An 8440-nucleotide genomic window follows, 5' to 3' on the forward strand; every position below is an offset into this window, starting at 1 on the left:
GTAATTTACACAGACACGGATACATATATACAGATTGAACAAAGAAGTGTAGGTTTTGTACCTGATGATGACAAAACCTTGTCGAAACGTTGTACATTTGCTGTCATGTTAAACTTATATTAAAGTTTTTCTTCATTACCCATTTAAGCCATCTCCAGCCATTATTAAACTAGTCATATATATAAGTATTGATGAAAGTTGGATCTTGAAAACCTTCTGTTTTGATTTTCTTGAATGTTCTCCTCTATATCTATTCATGGTTTTGCTGCAATTTTCATTACAATTAATTGAGAATAGTAATAGCTTAACTGGCACCTTAGACAAAAGTTTACTAACACTGGAATACCCCAAGTATTTGATGCCCCGGGAAGCAGCTTATGCTTCCTATCAATAACACCAGGCCTGACAATTGAAAACATTACTGATATCCACTTTTGCCATCTTTTCTTGTGGTGAGGAAGACCTTTAAACTTTGAAATGTGTTGTAGCAACCCTTCTGATAGGTATTTTCATTTGGTATTATACAAGCTTGGCACATTTTCTCTGACATTTCTGTTTTCAAAGCTTATTTTTTAGTAAGTAGGTAGGAGTTCATGCTTATTGTATCAACATTTTGACATAATACTATAACATCACTAATGAAGTTTCTATTATAAGTTTATTCCTCATTTTACAGACAAACGGGCACACACACTCAAGGATCATTACAAATAGAATAACATTTAAAGAACCTTCACATCAGCTTTTCATAGGAATTGAGTGGACAGTAAACAGTATTTGAGCAGTCAGGTATTAAAAGTTGTGTTAATCCTAACCACAGAATCTGGGACTTCATGTTACACAACTCTATATCCAAAACTGTTGTCTTTGGTACATGTCTGAGTAGTAATGAAAGAATCCCTAAAAAAATAGTATTTCTCATCACAAAATGTTTTAGAACTTCAAAAATGTTTACTTCTTCTTCAAGACAAAATTTATTCCATACTTGATCTTTATAATTCATGTTATAAGATGTTTGATGTTGGAAGTTTCATATTGTTACGTCTGTGTTCGTTTGTTAATTTTTTGTAGAAATTCCTTCCGAGAAACTTTTGCGATACAAATCCTTTCTTAAATAAAACTAGTTTATTCTTTCTCAATTCAACTTTGCAATACACTGTTACGTCTCCGTTTGTTAATTAACTTTCCGTAACTTCGTTCCGACGAAACTTTAGCGACACAAGTTCTTTACTTAATAAAACTGATTTATTCTTTCCGAATACAACTTTACCGATACACTCAACTTCAACAACCGAGCTAAACAAACGCTATAACAACGAACGTCAATAATACTTCTGACCGCAGATCAATTACTCACTATCTATACACACATTACATTCCCCTCTTTTATATACCAGCCTACCCTATCTAGCAAATACTAGAGCATTCGCCAAGATAGGGGATAGTTCTAGAAACAAGAGGGCGTGAGAATTGTCACGTGATCTCGATGACGCAACAACACTTAATTTCCACAGTCACTTTACTTAAACACACGCTATAATTCACAACGAACGATTCACGCATTTTACGTAGGTGGTTATTCGTGTCTATAATCTCCCTCTCTGCTACTCTAGTTCCCAATGATCTTCTCCTTTGTCTGGCGCACTTACATACAATCAAAAACGCGCGCGTAGCACGCACTAGCGTCTTCGCGAATATTCTAGACAATCGTCACTTGTTACCAGAGTCACGTGACTTCCGCTGTTGTAACAATATGTAGAGTGGAATCGAAGTTTTTAAAAAAATAAAATAAGAGATATGATATAAAGAACTACATTCATATTCTGAAATAGCAGTTTAATGATGAATGAAGAAATATATATATCAAACAAATGTAAAAGCAGGTTGAGAGATCTTAGAAACTGTTGTGAGATTACAAGGTTATGACCATATAAGCCTTGAGATATTTTTCAGTTTCTGCTCATAATAGTAACTAATCTAGAGACTGTACCTTTTGCTGAAAATTGGATAAAAAAATTACACAAAATAATAAACCTTTTTATATCTTTCTCTGCCAGTATACTACCAGACTTTGAATGACTAATAGTATATAGCTTAGTTTGAACTTCACTCTTTGAATAAAGGGTTCTTTGGTTTCTCATATTGCTTGGAGTTAGTGAGTTAAAATATCTAGAGAATGAACATACAATTTCCATACAAAGTTTGATGTGGTTCATTAAACAACACAAAAAGACATCAACAATTTAAGGTAACTCAAGCAAAAATTAGTTACTACTGAAAGGCATAACAAAATTTGTATGATGATTTATTTCATTGTGATAAATAATTCAAACCAATTACACAAATAATGAATTAATATGTTTTGTAATAAACATCTTCAAAACAAAATTTTAGAAAAGTATCTGTTCTTTATGAATTGCTCAATTAAACAATCTGTGTTTAATAGCATTTCTGAATTTGCACTGTATGTATCCACAACATTAGTTAAATCTCTGTCTTCTCTTCTCTGTTATCCTTAAAAACAAGTCTTTATAGATAAAGTAAAAAAAATGCTGATGTTGATGTCATACTAATATATACTGGAATATAGTAGAAAATCTTCATGATGTTAGGTTTGTCATTCATCACTTTCTAAGATGTAAAACATGAGTTTCAACTTTGAATATGAAAATTTCAGTACTTTAATCCTGACACTACCAATAGATATGAAGGTGATCCAGTTTAGAGATTTGTTATTAAGTAAATAATTAAGAGGAGAGAAGATGAAGAGATAGCTTCAGTACATCACAAGATTTGTTATAGTGGTCTTCCCTTTTTTTGTATTACAGGTGTAAGAACAAGGCAATAGCATATTTAAATATCATGCATTGTTCATCCAAGTTGAGCCAGTGGAAGAGTTAATGAGCTGAGTGCTCTTCCATTTAGAAAGTGGTAAGAAATTAACTTTCTGTGTTTGAACATTATTAAATTGACCATTCTGATCATCATATAAGACAGTAGCATGTACAGATGTGTAGTTTTCTAACCATTTATTGTTATTTGCATTATCTACCAAACTTTTCTAGTGGTTCAGAAGATATAGGTACATATGTAAATATTAAAATTCATTGGTGCTTGTGTAAATGCTCAAAGTTAAAAATTCAACTTTCAGTAAACAATGATTTATTGTACACAGTTTTAAGAATGAGACTATTTACAGTCTCGAAAACACAATACTAAGTAACTTAATTACTGTACAGGATAAAAAAAAAACACAATGAGACTGGAAACAATCTCATACACTCAATATGTCTCGATGTGTTTACTGCCTCATTTTATAATTGTGTACAATAAATCGTTGTTTAATGAAAGTTGAATTTTTAACTTTAAGTTTATAAATGTATAATTTTGTGTGATTGATGAGACTGCTGGTTGCAGTAACAGTTAGGATAAGTACATGAAATGTTCATTGTGAATGGATCACAGAGTTGGCTAGTTTTCAACTATGCTCGTTCATTTGAGTTAACACAGAATGATTTTGGCTTAAGAGAAAGATAACACTGATCAGGTTTTTGTTGTTGTTTCTTATTTAAGCTGAACTGTGGCTCTGAACTCCAACGTTTGGAAAAATGCTGTTGTTGCTTAAGTAGTTGATTATATTGGTCTTCTGTTAAAAACTTTGTAGAGTGTTGTGTTCCTTCTAAAAGACCAGGAATTTGGTAGACCCTGTTTGGCTGGTAGTTACAGTTTTCCATGTTTTGTTGCGAGTAGTTGCACACTTCTCTTTCATACACTCCTGGGAGAAATGTGTTTTCATGTGTCATGTTAAAATCATGATAAATACATGATGTTGGACAGTAGTTTGTGGATTTGAAAGAATAATCTCCAGTATATTTGTTCTTCATGACATTATGAAATCTATTACAGTTCATAGGGTCTCTCATCATGAAAGTTTCTCTGTTTGGTAGTTGCTGATCATGATATGTGTTTGAAATAGAGGAAGCATGGTAATTAGCATCGTGCATATTAAATGGTTTGAAAAGACCAGATGGTTTTTGGTGTTCTTTTGGATAGCAATGATACCTCACTTGACAGTCGGAATTAGAGAGTTGTGCTTTTTGTCTTAATGTGTCATAATCTATATTTCTTTCAGATATTTTCTTAGCCTCTAGGGTCATTCTTCTTACACTTTCATTACTTATACTTGTGATAGGTATAATGTCCTTGTTCCATAAATCCTGTGGCTCCTGGAGTTGAGGTAATTTCAAATTCATTAGAAAGCTATTATGAATGTCTGTATCTGGTAATTGTTTCGACTTATCAACTACTGTAAATTGATGATATCTTGGTGGCTGACGAGATGGAGTCTGTTTACATCTTTGTTCTTGTGGTGATATAAAGTGTTCATAACTGGTTTTCCTTTTTTCTTGACCTGTAGGCACCATGTTTTGGTGTGGTGCCATACAAGAATACTGCAAGCCATGTGGTACAGGAAAAGAACTTGATGAAAAAGATGTCTCTTGTTTCTTTAAAACACCTTTGTTAGGAGGGTACTTCTCTTGTGAGTTTAATAATGAAGGAGCACTACAGTTATATGATACTAACTGAGGAACTTTGCCAGTTTCTGGGTATGTAATTTTTGGACATAAGTGGCCTGAACTAACATCAGGTGATTGCTGATACAAAGTTTGTGTATGTAATTTTGCTCTTGTTTCTGATTTGGGTTGTGAAATATCTTGAGCTGACATAGATTTTGTTTGACACTGTTTACATGAGTTTTGTTCATGTGACAGTACATGTTTTTCCAGCCTTTGGTGTGAATTGTTTTCATTTGATACAGTTCTTGTTTGGAAGTACTGATATGAAGAGTCTGTAAGTGATATATCTCTTGTTTGTGTGTTTTGATATGAGATGTCTTTATCTGATGTAGCCCTTGTTTGTGTCTGGTGATGCGGTGATACCTTAACATATGGAGTTGACAAGCCATAATGTGGATGAGAAGAAAAGGATTGTGTGTGTGATGAAGATATGTTGCATGCAGGTCTACTTGCTTTACACAATGTCAAAGTATTAATGGGTATGCTTGATTGAGTTTGAAATAGTTCATGTTTCCTTGTTGTAAGAGAATTTGATTGAATGGATGCATTCTGATCCCATAGTGAAGGTACAGAACAGAAAGATATTGATGAAGAAAATTCAGGTGTGATCATGGATGATGATGGAAGGAGGGATGATGAAGTGGGGTCAGCAGAAACAAGGTTTTCAGAAAGTCCAGCCTTCATCCAGTTTTTATGGATCTGTTTAGCTTTGATGGAGATTTCTGATAAGGTATTTTTCTGTTCAAGAAAATTAAAGACTTTTTAATTAACCAGACACAGTATCCTTATGTACAACAAAAGAGGATTTTAACTTTAATTTATCATACACAGAAAGTCTATTTTCAATCAAAAGGTTGTAAGTTGGAAATGAGTTTTGTACAACTATAAAGAGAAATATTAACTATGATCTTGCAGCACTCTCTAGCTAGTTAAAAGTTCTATTTTAAGGAACACTTTTTAGGATTTCAATCATACAATGTTATTCCTCTCTTTAAATAGTATTTTTATTTTATCTTTAAATGTTTTCCACAAGATGAGGGGACTAAATAATTAAGAAAGCAAATAAAATGAATTCCTTTAAATTCTTCCTAGAATTGTCATAAAGAGTAGATTACTGGTTCACCAGTTCTTCTGAATAAGAAGAAAATTAATTCAATAAAATAATATATAGTGTTAAAAATCATAACTCTAATTCTAATGTGCTGTGACATACAGAAATTTGACAAAAACTACATTTCACCAATTCTATCATAGCAGTTATTCTCAAATAACTTGCTAATATCAATAACAAGCAAAAGTACCCATCCCCATTGAGGGAAAGAGTTTAAGTAAATCTGTGAATTTAAATTATTTCATGGACTTTATAAAGTTAATTGTGTTTCTCTCTTGGTTTCACTCAGAGCCAAAGCTCTGAACTACTTACACCACCCACTGTGAAAAGTAATTGTTGAGCATTTCAGTCATGTTAAGAGCCATTCAACAATAACTTATGGTAAATTTACATTTTTATTCTTTGAGTTACATCACATTTTGAAATATGAATGATAGTGTGATTACTTCCTAACAATTTAGTGTAGAATATCCTGCTTGTGAAATAAAATTTGGCATCCACATTATTCATGCCTGTTCTTTCGTCATTTCAAAAATGAATGTTAGCTTTGCCTGCATGCTTAGCTTTTGAAACAGGAGACAGATGAACACTCAGACAGATCCCACAATATATATGTCTCAACCACTACTATATCTGTTATATACCAGCTGACCTGAAGAGTGAAATGCAACAGCAGCACTAGATATGGCAGATGTGAAGTGGTTGACATATTATTATACACTCTTCTTTACCTCCACTCAGAAGTTCTTATTAATGGTAGAACATTAAGCTTAGTATAAATATTATCAAGTTGTGTGTTTTCAGATAAACACCTATACATACCCCTGGTGGTATAATGCGTGTTGCACCTTTCAGCCTCTTCTTAATTTCCCTCTTTGTCAACCTACCATGTGATGAAGATTTAATGTGGGCATTTCTCTTAGGTTTCTGAACTTCATCCTCACTCCTTGAGGTTTTTCTTTTTTTTAGCAACTTTTCTTGTTCTTTTTGAGTAATAAAAGAGGCCTTTCTTTTCAGTGAAGTAATAGATTCATCACACACACCAGTGCTTTGTTTTTTTTGACATTTTTCATCACAGAGTTTTAGAAGGTTACATTTCCACATTACCCAGCTGGTAAAAAAAGGAGATATCAATATAAGGAAATAAATCTTTTTGCCTGATGCTGCATTGTCTTTTCATAATTCTCATATTAAAAGTCTTATTTAGTTCATGTAGCATTAACATTGTACAACCATCAGACTTTTCATATTAAATTACACTTCTATGCTGTTATACATGTGGAAATCTATTATAGTGTTCAATTATATATCACTTGATTTATTTAAATATTTTTCATAAACTAGACATTAAAATGTTCACTTAATGCCTGACAAAGTAATTATAATGTGTGTTTCTGTGATTTAAAATATCAGTCATTTCTTGGTCATTGTACCCATATGTGGATTTCTGTAATTTAAATAGCTAGTTATTTCTCAATTATTCACTTGAGAGCAATTTTTGTTAAATGAAAAAGCCATAAAACAATATGTAGTACAGTTCTAGTGGCAGCATGTGTACTATGGAAGGGGTTACCCACTTCTTAAGGGGTAGCAGGTTATGGAAAAGGTAACTGAAATCAATTCATATTATCTACTTTTACATGTCACTCTGCATTAATTAGTAAATCATATGGCAGCACATTACTATAGATAGTTCACATGAATGTAGTTTTCCCAGATTTTTTTTAATTACTTGTTTTATTATAAAAGAATTAGAAACCTTTATCTCTGAGCTACTAACTACTATTATTTCGAATTTGATGACGAGGAACCCACTTTGAGACTAATGAGACCTGATGATGACAAAACCTTGTCGAAACGTTGTACATTTGCTGTTATGTTAAACTTATATTAAAGTTTTTCTTCATTACCCATTCAAGCCGTCTCCAACCATTATTAACTACTATTATGTTCAGCTTCAACAGTATTTTAGTTTAGAGTTTGATTTGTATGGTCACATATTTTTTTTATTTCTATTTAGAATCTGAAACTGGAGGCACAAGTTGGCCATGGCACCACCTCTGAATGTAGTAGCTCCATCTGATTCGTTTTAGTACTTGCAAAGTTTTTTGGAGTGAAGAGGGTGTAGAGGATTCTTGAAATTTAGACCTAGGATTCACACCAAACTTCTAACAAAAAATTGTGTTTGTATTATTTTTTATTGAATATTGTGCAATATTTAAGATGTCACTAATTAGTATAGATAATTCTAGTGTTCCCACTAAATTTTCTTTGCGTATTTTCCTTTTTTTCAAAATTGGATAAATATTCCACCCAATACTTTTTCTAAAGGATCTACTGCTTGTTCTCATAAGATTTTTTCTTGTAGTTTCTTCACATACTTTATACATGTTGAATTTTACCTACTATATTTTTCCACCAGTAAAGCCTATTAAGTTTTATGTCATCTTACAAGATCCAGTAAATCTTCAATTTTTTTATAGAATCTTTCCTTTATCCTTCTTAATCTTTGGCAATACTAATAGTAGGACGAGCATGGCATAATGATTAGCCTGCAATTTTCTGCTGAGCATGCATGCTCTGCACTTTCAGCTTTGGGGGCATTAGAAAAGTGACAGTCAATTTTACTATTCAGTTAAGAATAACAATATAGGTGGTAAGTGCTGCTGAATGACTACCCTCCCCTCTGAACAGCAGCTCTAAATTAGAGACAGCTAGGTGTGAGCTTTTAGGTTTCTGACATTTTTTTTCA

Source organism: Limulus polyphemus, unplaced genomic scaffold (genome assembly GCF_000517525.1).
Source record: "Limulus polyphemus unplaced genomic scaffold, Limulus_polyphemus-2.1.2 Scaffold1102, whole genome shotgun sequence".
NCBI lineage: Eukaryota > Metazoa > Arthropoda > Merostomata > Xiphosura > Limulidae > Limulus > Limulus polyphemus.